The sequence below is a fragment of the Prionailurus viverrinus genome, chromosome E2 (assembly GCF_022837055.1).
Source record: "Prionailurus viverrinus isolate Anna chromosome E2, UM_Priviv_1.0, whole genome shotgun sequence".
Taxonomy (NCBI): Eukaryota; Metazoa; Chordata; class Mammalia; order Carnivora; family Felidae; genus Prionailurus; species Prionailurus viverrinus.
Genome location: NC_062575.1, coordinates 41963256 through 41974199, shown reverse-complemented (window position 1 = coordinate 41974199; position 10944 = coordinate 41963256). Strand labels below are relative to the sequence as shown.

General features: G+C 44.7%; 1 long non-coding RNA gene across 1 annotated transcript in view; it reads left to right on the top strand.

The window, feature by feature from the left end:
- The first annotated feature begins 3550 nt into the window (after window positions 1-3550).
- The window catches only part of LOC125153151 (uncharacterized), a 64682-nt gene continuing 57288 nt past the window's right edge, over window positions 3551-10944 (top strand). The window contains exon 1 of the long non-coding RNA XR_007147425.1: window positions 3551-3843. This is a non-coding gene — a long non-coding RNA (uncharacterized LOC125153151). The remainder of the gene's footprint in view (window positions 3844-10944) is intronic.

The following is a 10944-nucleotide window of genomic DNA, read 5'->3' as shown; positions in this document are numbered from 1 at the left end:
AATTCTAAGGAGTATAATAAAAATGTACTTTTTAATAACTAGTTGTGTCACTTTGCAAATAGCTTTGATGCAGGATTCCTGCCTGCATAAAGTTGAAGTTACATCTGTGTCATCCTTACCTGCGTTTATGATACCTTCCCTGAGAGAGCAATTAGGGGCTGGTGGAGGCTGGAGTGTTAGCTAATATTTGAAACTACATGTGCGTCTGCAGCTAAAGGGGGGAGAAAGGGCTGTGATCATCTGTGAATAGAGAAGAGAATTCTAACAGCTCCCACCTTTTAGACACTTGATGAAAAATGCAGTTGGGGGTGCCTGGAGAGTCTCGAGGGGGTGGCTTTTCCGCTGAGAAATGAGGACTGGCACACGCAGCCAGCCGGGCTTGCTGGAGGGGAGCCTACCTTGTGGCTCCTTTTGGTGGAGTTTGAAGTTAAATGGTCCTGTCTGCTGCTTCTCTTGTTGTGTCACTTATTAAAGATCCCTTGAAATGCACCGTTACGGTTTCCTTTTAGTTGATTAAAACAGAACCAAACTAGTCAGGGTGCATTTTAGCTACCTCTAATTTCTTACAAGGGCCTATGGAATAGATCTCTTCTTTATTATTATTTTTTTTATTACCAAAATATAAAAACATTTGACTCGCTATCACTCTTAATGTAGCTGCGGATCTTGTCATAAAAGGTGACGTGAAATCGAGTGTCCATAAATCAAGCAAATGGATGCACAAGAAGGAATCAACCACACATAGAGTCGCAAATGCGTAGCGTCTTAAAGGAGATGCTTTTGTACTGTGCGTGTGTGTTTTAATATTCTGCTTTCCATTAGGATGTCCTCTGTTTCTACAGAGAAGGCGAATATTTCCATATTTGATTTTTTTCTTTCTCTTACAATCCAGAAGAGAATTTCTTTGTTGTTGTTGTTATTTTCTTTCTACAATTAACATTGCTCCCCCCACCCCCCGTGGATGTATGCGGTGAAGAGATTCCAGCGTGTTTTGACTAAGCATGCAAAATGTTTTATTAATCAGAGCAATAGCGTAGAAATGAAAGCACTACGTCTTTAAAAGTGCCTGGGCGTCCAGGTACACGGGGAGATGGGTAAAACCGTTGACCAAGCACAATGTACGTAGACAAATGTCTTCTCATTGTGTGATGCGTGAAGGCCATGATAGATGGCTTCTAACAACAAAGCGTGGCCACCGAGACAAAATTAGTGTTGTTTTAATTACCAGTGTCTGTAATGTTATCTATCCATAACTGCCTGAAATAGACCGTCACAGAGGGTCAGAAGGCGACCCCAACGAACACTTCCACGCTGAGCTTTATCGGCTCTCCAGTCACAGCGGCGCGCTTAGAAAAAAGTTTAATGCTTCACTCGAAACATTTACTTATGGCAAAAAATTGTTTCTTGTTTAGGAGAAGTGCCTTTATCTTTTTCTTTCAAAGCGAAGAAACAAGCAGATCTTATTAAATGCTATTTGGAGGTCAGAGTAATGGGCAGAAAATGGAACTGGCCTTGACATTCTTCAACGAAAGTTTACACTCTTGGAGCGGTGTTTTTTGTCAGTCACAAATAGCATTATGACACTAATAGGAAGGAAGATTCTTTATTTTTGAAACCTCCTTGAGCTGAGATGGGCCGCTCTTCAGACATTAGTAAGTGTGTATATTGTGCAGATGAAGTATCCCTTAGTTTCTGAGCTTGCGGGACATGAAAGATAGGCCAGCTTTTGAAAATGGCCTGCGTGGCACATGCTATAAATGAGCAGGGAAAGCAATCGAGCTAATAGATTACAGTAATTATCCAATCTTTGGCTAGTTTGTATTGGCAAACTATAAATACAGTACACATTAGAACAAGGTGCTTACAGAATGTACATGAAAGGTCATTGTAATTTGCAAGTCGCTAGTCATTAGAATATGCTAAAAACCATTGCTTCAGGGCTCAGATTTTAATGATGAATACATTGATTATTAAGTAGCAGAGGAAAAATGTACAAGAGCTGCTGTGGTGTAATGATAGGTCGCTTTATTTTGGGAAGGAAATCAACTCAGCTTCAGAAGGCATGCATTGAGGAATATAATTGCAGTGAGGAAAATTCCTCAGAGGAGCTTGGCACATATTAAAAGCAAAAACTTGAGACATGTTTGTGATAAGATTACTAATAAATCTCTGGTAAGTCTTAGACTCCTGACAATAATACAGCAACAGAGTACTTCATCTTCTCCAAGCTTTAGAATTTAAGATCAGTCACAAACAATCTAAATTACGACGGATGCTAGGCAGATGCAGTACTGGACGATGTTGCTCGTCATAAATCTCTCGTTCCTTATATGCAAATTAAACTCCATTTTAAAAGATAATTTTTCACATGGTGATCGCCTTTATTTGCAAAATGCTGGTGATTTTTAATGGGCAGAGGAGAAGGCCAGGCTCCAGATCTGGGAATGATTTCGTGCGAGAGGGGCGGCAGGAGTTCGTCACGTGGACACTTCAGGTGGGGCACCGCCAGAGACTTTGGGGAGAAGTTACCAACCCGGGGAGGCTCGCACACCGCCTCGTCGTGTCCGACAGCTGCCTCGGCAACTGACCTCTGGGGGCTCCCCAGGTTCCACCCACGCCGCGAGGCTTTCGGACTTTTTTTTTTTTTCCTTTTTACATTGCAGAGTGGGGTGTCGATTCCCGCGAGTGGTGGGATGGGGGCGTTTTCTCCCACAGTCCCCTCCTCCCCCAGCGCTAGCTCCGCCCCGCAGAGCGCCTGCGCCCTGCACCCCAGTCTCGGTGCCCCAGCTGGCGCGTGATCGCCCACGTGGCTTTCGTAAGCATCGTTTGCACAAAGGGAAGTCGGCCTGGAAACTGGCCTGTGGTCCTGAGCGCTGTGCCAACATCTATTTCTTGTTTTTTTTTTAATATATTTTTTAATTTATTTATTTTGTTTGCATTTTAGAGGGAAAGCAGGTTTCATCTGTGTTGGGATGGACAGAGGGGGAATGGCGCGTTTCTGCAAGTCACAGCCTGTACTCTTGAAATGTTTGTCTCTCAAGCACTGACTTTTTACTGCGGGGCAGTTGGTGGGAAACTTGGAAAGAATAAAACTAATCGTAGAAGAGTGGAGAGCGCCTGCCTTTTGTGGGGTGTATCATTCCACTACGTCATCCATCGATGCCTCAGGTTTATAGGAAATGCTGGGCTCGTGGGGGGAGCCGAGGGGCAGTGAGTGTGGAGGCCGCTTCAGGTCCCCAGGGGCAATGATGCTGCCTGGCGTAGATCTGGCAAAAGACCGAAGTCAGGGGCTTACACACCCCACCGGGCTCGCCAGGGCAGCTTGGTAGTGGGGTGCTGGGGACAGTTTCATTCTTCAGGCGCCTCCGAAGAGATGTCAGGACAGAGGCACGAGGTGTCTAGCGTATTCCCTTCCAGGCAGCCGCTCCAGGCCGGAAGGCTGGGACGGTGCCTGTGTTTCCCTGGTGCTACGGGGAGGGGGGGGGGGGAGGGGTGTCCCACTTATTTTTCCGTTGTTTTCTTGGATATATACTGGCAGGTCCCAGGGAAGTATTGTGAAGTCTTTGTGCATCTCTTTGTTTATCTGTCATTCTATCCCTACACCGTGCGTGTACACACACACACACACACACACACACACACACACTCTTCAAGTTAACGGACTTAAAACAAAAACCAAGTGCTGTTGATCAGCGCTGATAAAAACCCTTGCCAGGGAGGAAGGGACCGGCGGCTCCTCAGGGGCGGATGCCGTGAGAACCAGGTGGCGCAGCACATCCCTCTGGGTCCTGTGTAGCCCGTGATTTCATCAGCCTGTGCATTAAGCGGCAACACCGCACAAGGGTAAGAATATAAATATGCTTTACAATTCTCAGCTCCCTATCATAAGAATGCTTCCTGAGTGGATGTAAATTTACAACAGGTGCTTATCAAATGTGAAAATGCTTGCAAATCAGAAACAAACTTTAGGGCTGTGAACATATTTCAGTGATGGCTTTTGCAAGGGCTATGCTTGATGCTGAGCAATAATGTTGTCCCTCTTTAGTTTCTACATGAAGTGTCTTTCCATGGTTTGCCACAGGGAAAATTATGATGGCTGAGCCTCGGATTCTGGTGTTAAGATGCAGATTTGTTTAATGAAATCCGTATTTACACTGGGGCACAAATACAGCCGATATGTCCTGAATTCACAGGAGAGAAATTTACTTTGGGGACTAATATTTTCATTAATTGCATGTTTCTACCAGAAGGCAGGAATCCTCTAACCATCTCCACAGAGTCCGTGATAGAAACGTTTTTCAACCATCCCGTTCCTGATGACTAAAATGTGTTGTCTCCATAAAACAAGGGGATGGCTTCTTTCCCTGGCTTCCCTGCTCTGAACAGTGAATTCCTCAGTATAATTGGGCTTTGCATGTTTTTTTTTTTTTTCTGAACTGCACTTTTTTTTGTAGCTTTAAAGGAGTCCCCACCCCCTTGCCCCCCCCCCCCAAATCTTTAAGGTTTGCTCGCAAGATGTGCTTGTTGTGCACAGAGTAATTAGCCTGTTACAGAGATATTAATTAACATGTTGGAAATGTTTCCTTTATTAATGAGAAATTCACACATTCTATTTAAATTAATTTGTATAGTTTAAAATTAATTTATTGTGGCCTTTGATGACCTCAAATCTACTAAGACAAAACTGGAGTATTGTACTAACTGTTAAACCATTCATTAAACATTTTATGCAAATAGTGTTTGTTTATAAACAAATTAACTGCAAGGATTTTCAAAACAGGTGCTGTGTTGTGAATGCGCACTAAATGATGTGGTACTGAAAGAATTAATTAGACCTTCAGATGTAATTAGTTGCAATAATTTGCGTGATTAGCGGCTTGGTTAAGAAGTAAGACACACGCATTGTGATGCACGGGAGAGTCACTGCCGTGGTTTTGTCTTTCATGTGGTGAGGATGAGCCTTCCCCATGTTTAGGAAATTTTTCAAAAAATTGCTGACATAGCTGGAGTTAATTGCCAAGTGTCCTGTGGGGGAAAATGCTTTTTTTTTTTTTTTCCCTCCCCTCTTTCTTCCTTGGCTCCTTGCAATGTGTACCACTGGATGCATGGCTGTTTGTTCGCACCTTTATGAATTTTTAAAAGAGAAAGTTGTTAACCCCAGATCTCTTGCGCCCCAGAGGAAATGACGACACTTAACACTTTGAGGGTTAAAAGATAGAGCACGATAATTATAAGCAAATGAAACACGTCCTGCATTTCAAGATCGGCCGTTGTCGCTCAGGGAATAGCTGTGGTTATTTTGTTGACGCCGCTGTGGAAGCATCTTGCCTTTCCTCCAAAAGACGGGCCGCCACTGCGAACAGTTTAGTCTGATGGGCCGTGGAAACTGGTAATCGTCACTGCTGATGGCTTGTTTACAGGATGCTCGTGTTCTAGAGGCAAAGCCACCGGGATGCCTGGACCGTAGCATTCATCTGGGTTTATTCTCTGGGGCCACGTTGCAGGGACATGCTTCTCCAAGTGTCGGGGACCCTCAGACCCCTGTCCTTTCTGCTCAGGGTTGTTACATAGCATGATCTTACTTTGGAGAATCCTGGTGAAAAAAACAGACTAAGACTATTTCATTCATTCATTCATTCATTCATTAAAAAATATTCTCTGTGCACTCTGGGGATGCAGTAGTGATTGATATAGGTTGAGATAGTGCTTATAGCTTTTCTTATGGAGCTTCATGGAGGGTAGAGACAAACAAATGGACGATATATTTTGGCTAAGTTCACCTAGGATGGAAATATAAAGAAAATAAAACCCAGTAATCTGATGGAGAATGATTAGGAAGGAGTAAGACTAAGTCTACGTGGGTTCTTGGGTTCTGAGCGCGTCCTACTTGCTTGTAGGGTTTGATCCATTCTGTTGCCATAGGAAACCTCTATAACCGTAATACGTGTGAACTTACGTGTGTGTGGGTGTGGTCGATGACACCGTATATGCAGAAATACCCAGCATGGGGCCTCCTGGCAAATAGTAGGTGCACAATAAATCACTGATGGGTATGAATCTGGATCTTGCTTGCTCAGTCTCTTGGGCACATTGCTATGATTTCTACAAGTTCTGGAGAAGAGCTTGGATGACTGCTTCCCTTTAGATCACACAATTCCTTTTGCAGTGGCTGTCATTCCCATGCCATTTCCTAGGCACTGGGGCCATCCTATGCTGAAGGAGACAGGATAGAGGTAGTGGGTGATTTGGGAAGGTGTGGGCCTGGGGTCTATTAGTTAAATGTGTGTGTGTGTGCGCGCGCACACGCACGTGTGCACGCGAAAGGTGTACCCTGCGATTCCCAGACCCTATTAAACGGTAGAAGGACTTTCACATTTTATGGAAGGCTCCTTCAGCAAGGGAGACTGTGTTAGCTAGCCCCTCCACTACCAGGCTGAATGGCCTTGAGCAGGGCTGGGTTGATGTCCGAGTTCCCTTCCAGCTCTAGGAATCAATGATTCGACCCTTGACCTTGGAGAGATTGAAGATTGGGGGACAAAAACTTAGGAGTTTCCCTAAGACCAAAGCTTTCCCTCCTCGGAATTTCTTGGTGGGTTTGATTCATCCTCATTTTCAGCTGGCGTTTGCAAAGCAGCCTTTTAAATAGGTCCTTTTTGGATGATGTTTGAACTTGAACAAAATTAGCATTTGTGTGTCATCAGTAGCTGCCGTGCATCATTCTGGGCAGTGAAGGATGAAAAGTCAAAGAATGTGGGCCTCTTGATTAAAATGAACAATCAAGGAAAGTTCTGGAAGATGGATACGTATAGCTGGCCTGTTAATTTATGTGGACTCGATTCCAATTGCAAAGGGACATTTTTTTTCCCCCTCTGAAACTTTTAAGAAATTAGGTTTTAAAGCTGAACCGGTGCACCACTCAACTTAAAATAGAAGAGAATTTGATTTTATGTGGTGCCTTTCCCATTCCGGTACTCTATAATATTGCACGTCGAGAGCTCCTGGTGGCAGGGAGTTGGGGAGGCAGGGCCCTTTTGAATGATTCCTGAGAACAACCTTTGCTCAACACTTGGAGAAGCACTTCCTGTGGGGGTTTTATAGCTTCTCTGGTCTGGGCCTTTGTACCTCTGTCCTACCCTGGCCCCGCGATCATTGACAATCATTTACTGAGGTCTTAGAAGTTCTGCCCCGGAGCTGAGTTCTGTCCACAAATACCACCCCATCCTGCAAGATTCAACCGGAATGTTGTCTCCTACCCCACCCCAGGTATCACTAGTAATCCCTCCCTCTGAAATAACCTCTGTGGCAACGTTTGCATATGATCACCTTTGTGTCTGTCCTCGGGAGAGTAGCTGGCCTTTACTGCACCCGTACCGTCCACGGCAGTGGGACTGCTATCAGGATCACCTGAAGTTAGAAGGGGAGCGCAAACTAGGTGCCCAGCACGCAAGCACTTGACGGGAGGAAGTCGCATGCCTCCTTGCTCCTTCTTGGGGAGGAGAGGTGATTGGTAGACCCCAGACAAATGAAACCCATCTCCCTCCCACGGGCTTGCCTTCACGTCTTTCTCTCCTAGACGGGAGGAAGGCTTGGAGCCTGTCGTGGCTGGTTCTGATATCAGATATTCTAGAAATTGCATCCGATTGCAAGAGCTACTGCCTTTTGAGAACACAGACATTGTTCACATGCTACAGGGGAGACCCAAAGACTAATCCTAGCCATTCTTAGTGAGGTGTCACTTCTCTGTTCTGAGCCTCAGTCTCCCCCCTTGGAGAATGAGCAGTTCTTGTGCGTTAGAGTTCCTTCCATTTCTCTGATACTTTATGGGCCTATATTTGGTTTGAAACAACTATAGAAGATAGGAGATAAATTTATAGGAGATAAATTAGCCCAAGGTATTTCCTTTGCCCTCCTTATGTCCTCTCTAATTTTGGGTAACACATTTATTTTGGGTCATTCTCTCTCTCTTTCCCCCTAAGTGTGATAAATGAAAAAAAAAAACTGTTTAAAATAGACTGTGTAGAATAATATTTGGATTTGAGCAGAATTCTATTCAAATTGTGTGCTCCGGTGATTCCTGCTTAAGCATGTTGGGGGTGAAAAAGATTTAGAAGGGGATATTCCCTCAGGCTTAGGTAGCTGGGGCTGGAGAGAGGTTGTAATAAAGGAGGTAAGTATCCAGAGAAATCCTGTGCGTCGTTTAGGGTCTGGCTGCTCAGGACACAGAAATGGTGACTCTTTGGTGGGAGGTCTTGGGTGATGTTAAAAATGAGGAAATAATCTGAAAAACTACAATGATTAATACTAACGCTCGTCTTCACAGAGCCATGAGATCTGTAGTATCTACAAAATATATGAGGCTTCGGTTGAAGTTTTTATCGGAGAGATGCATCTGGGGCTCTGTTTAATCTTCACTCAGCTGAAGGCAACCTTGAGGGCTGGATGGAAGGGGGTTGAGGTAGGCGGAGAGAGGGCTGATGACAGAGAAGCAATATTCTTGCAGAGGTGCCTGGGAAAACTTGGCGTCCTGTCTTGGCTTGTGGAAAAATGCAGTAGGTGAGGCTGCCGGCTTGAATGGCACCAGTCCTGGGTGTTCATCTCACCTGGACTCCTTACTTGACTGGCTGATGTCCCTGTGCCTCCATTTGCACACCTATCAAGGGGGAATGATGATCTCTACCATGAAGGATTGTTGTGAGAATAGAGAGATTATGTGCAGCTGGTACGTCACAGGTGCATTGTTCCTAAATGGATTCGTATCATCTCCTTTGGTGTTCACATGCCCGTTCCAGCTGGGGTTTGTCCTTTCTGGCCTCTCCTCACACTTTTTTGCAGTGTTGGTTGCTTCTGAAAGTGCTATGGCTGTCAGTGGACTGTGTTTCTAGTCCGCATCTAGTGTAGGTCCCAACCTGAACATCTCCGGGTTAGCACTTTGGAAAAGCAAAGAGAAGGAGTTAGAGGTTTGTGGAGTCTAGCACTGACGTCCATGTCAATGTCGTGAAGAAGCCAAATGATGCCATCAGTGTAGGAATTCACACATCTTGGCCTCGAGACGGGGTTGTGGGCAACGTCCAGACAGTGCCCTCACCAGGTGGTTTGTTTCTGCTTTTCTGCCTGGAAATTCTTTCCACTTCTGAAGCATGAGAAAGACTCCCTTAACACTGCCTGTCATGCAGTTTCCTTTGCAGCAACTCTCCCTGGAGCTCATGCCCCACGTTTCCTACCACTGGCGAGATGGAGGGGTTGCTGGAGAAAAAGTTTCTCTGGTTCCTAAGCATCAGCAAATTTGAGTACGTGTCCAAGGTAATTGTATTAGGCAACGTGCTGGTCCTTCTCTAATGGTCTTTATGAGCCCCAATGATAAAGTGTGTATGTTCCAATGATTATAGGAGTTTTATTTTCATCTGGTTTTTTTTATTGCTATAAATATTTTGCATTTACCAAATAAAGTGGTTGCTATGTAGAGATCATAACTTCTGGGACCGAAATTTGCTTCAGATGATAGGCAAATTATAGACTACAATATGTGATCAAACAGCAGTATGGGGAACTTAAATAGAGTGAGCCCTGAGGACGGAGGCTGCTTAAAACTATGGGGGATGGAATAAATGGGAGTTTTAGCAAAGCTATCGCTGATTCCAGCAGATAAATTATGCTCTGCCTTTTTGTATCTCTTTGGGACTGTACTACATAAATTATGACCAAATATAATTTAGGCTATCAGCCTATATTTCTGAACATCCATCTTGTACATTTTAAGTACAAAATTACCATTTTGCAGAAGTATAAAATTGAGACAAATTTTTTTCCATCTGTGCATTTAACTTCTGCATACTTTACAGCAGCTAAAGGGTTCGAGAGGACCTCATTACCATCCAGAGGGGACGTTAGCCCCGCGACTATATAACTGTATTAAGATCTACATAAACGGGAATAAAGTTCGAGGGACAGTGGAATGTGGAATTATATATTCTTTCTTAAATGGAGATGTAACTTTTACATAAAACTGCTCATCTCTGCTTTCCTGAATAAGGGTAACTGTTTATAAATTCAAACTTGCTGATGAAGGAGGCTGTGTTTGTGAAAGCCCCTTCAGAACATACAGAAAAGGGCAGGCTCTTGGTGGCTAAGGGGGCCCCCCTGGGGGTCTTCCAGAGACTTCTAGGCTATTGGTCTGGACTTGAATTCTAGTATGGTCCACGGAGATGGCAGGAGCTGCCTTGGAGCCCTGTTCTACTGTCCCCAAACACTGCCTACCTCAGATTTTTGAGTGATGTCAGTTGGGGACCTTGCATAACTTGTGCCCATCCATCAGGGATGAGGCTCTGGGCTCCTTGCTGTGGCTTCTCAGGAGGCTGGGTGGGGGGCTGCACTTGACTAAAAGCGATGAGGACAGGAGTGGGGCCGAGTTAGCTCCCTTAACTACAGGTCTTCCGAGGGTGCCTAGCAGATCTCTGGCCAGGCCAGAGCAGCATACCCCATGATTTCCTCAAAACTCTGGGTGACCAGCTTGGATGACCATCATTGCATTGGAGGATGACTTTTTTGGTGTGGGATGGCTATCTGAGCTGGAATGGAGCTTCTTAGGGCATGCACCATGGATGATGGCAGACAGGGACAAAGTAAGACTTTAGATCCTTCAGGCCAAGTGGACAGCACTGTTCAACTTTACTTCCTTGCCCTTCACTCCCTCGGATACCATAGAGAGTTCTCTTTGAAAGATCTTAGTAAATTTTCTCCCTTCATCATTCTTGTTTCTGTATGGGACTCCTTGACTTTTCACCTCTCTTTCAAAGCAGTTTTTCTTTATTCCTGTGTCTTTTCTCTCCAGTTCCACTTTGTCTGTCACACTGTCTCTCTCTTTTGTGGCTTCTCTTCTTTCCCACCTTTCTCCTGATGGCCAAGCTGCAGAATGAATGTATATTTCATCCAGATGAGTTGGATCAT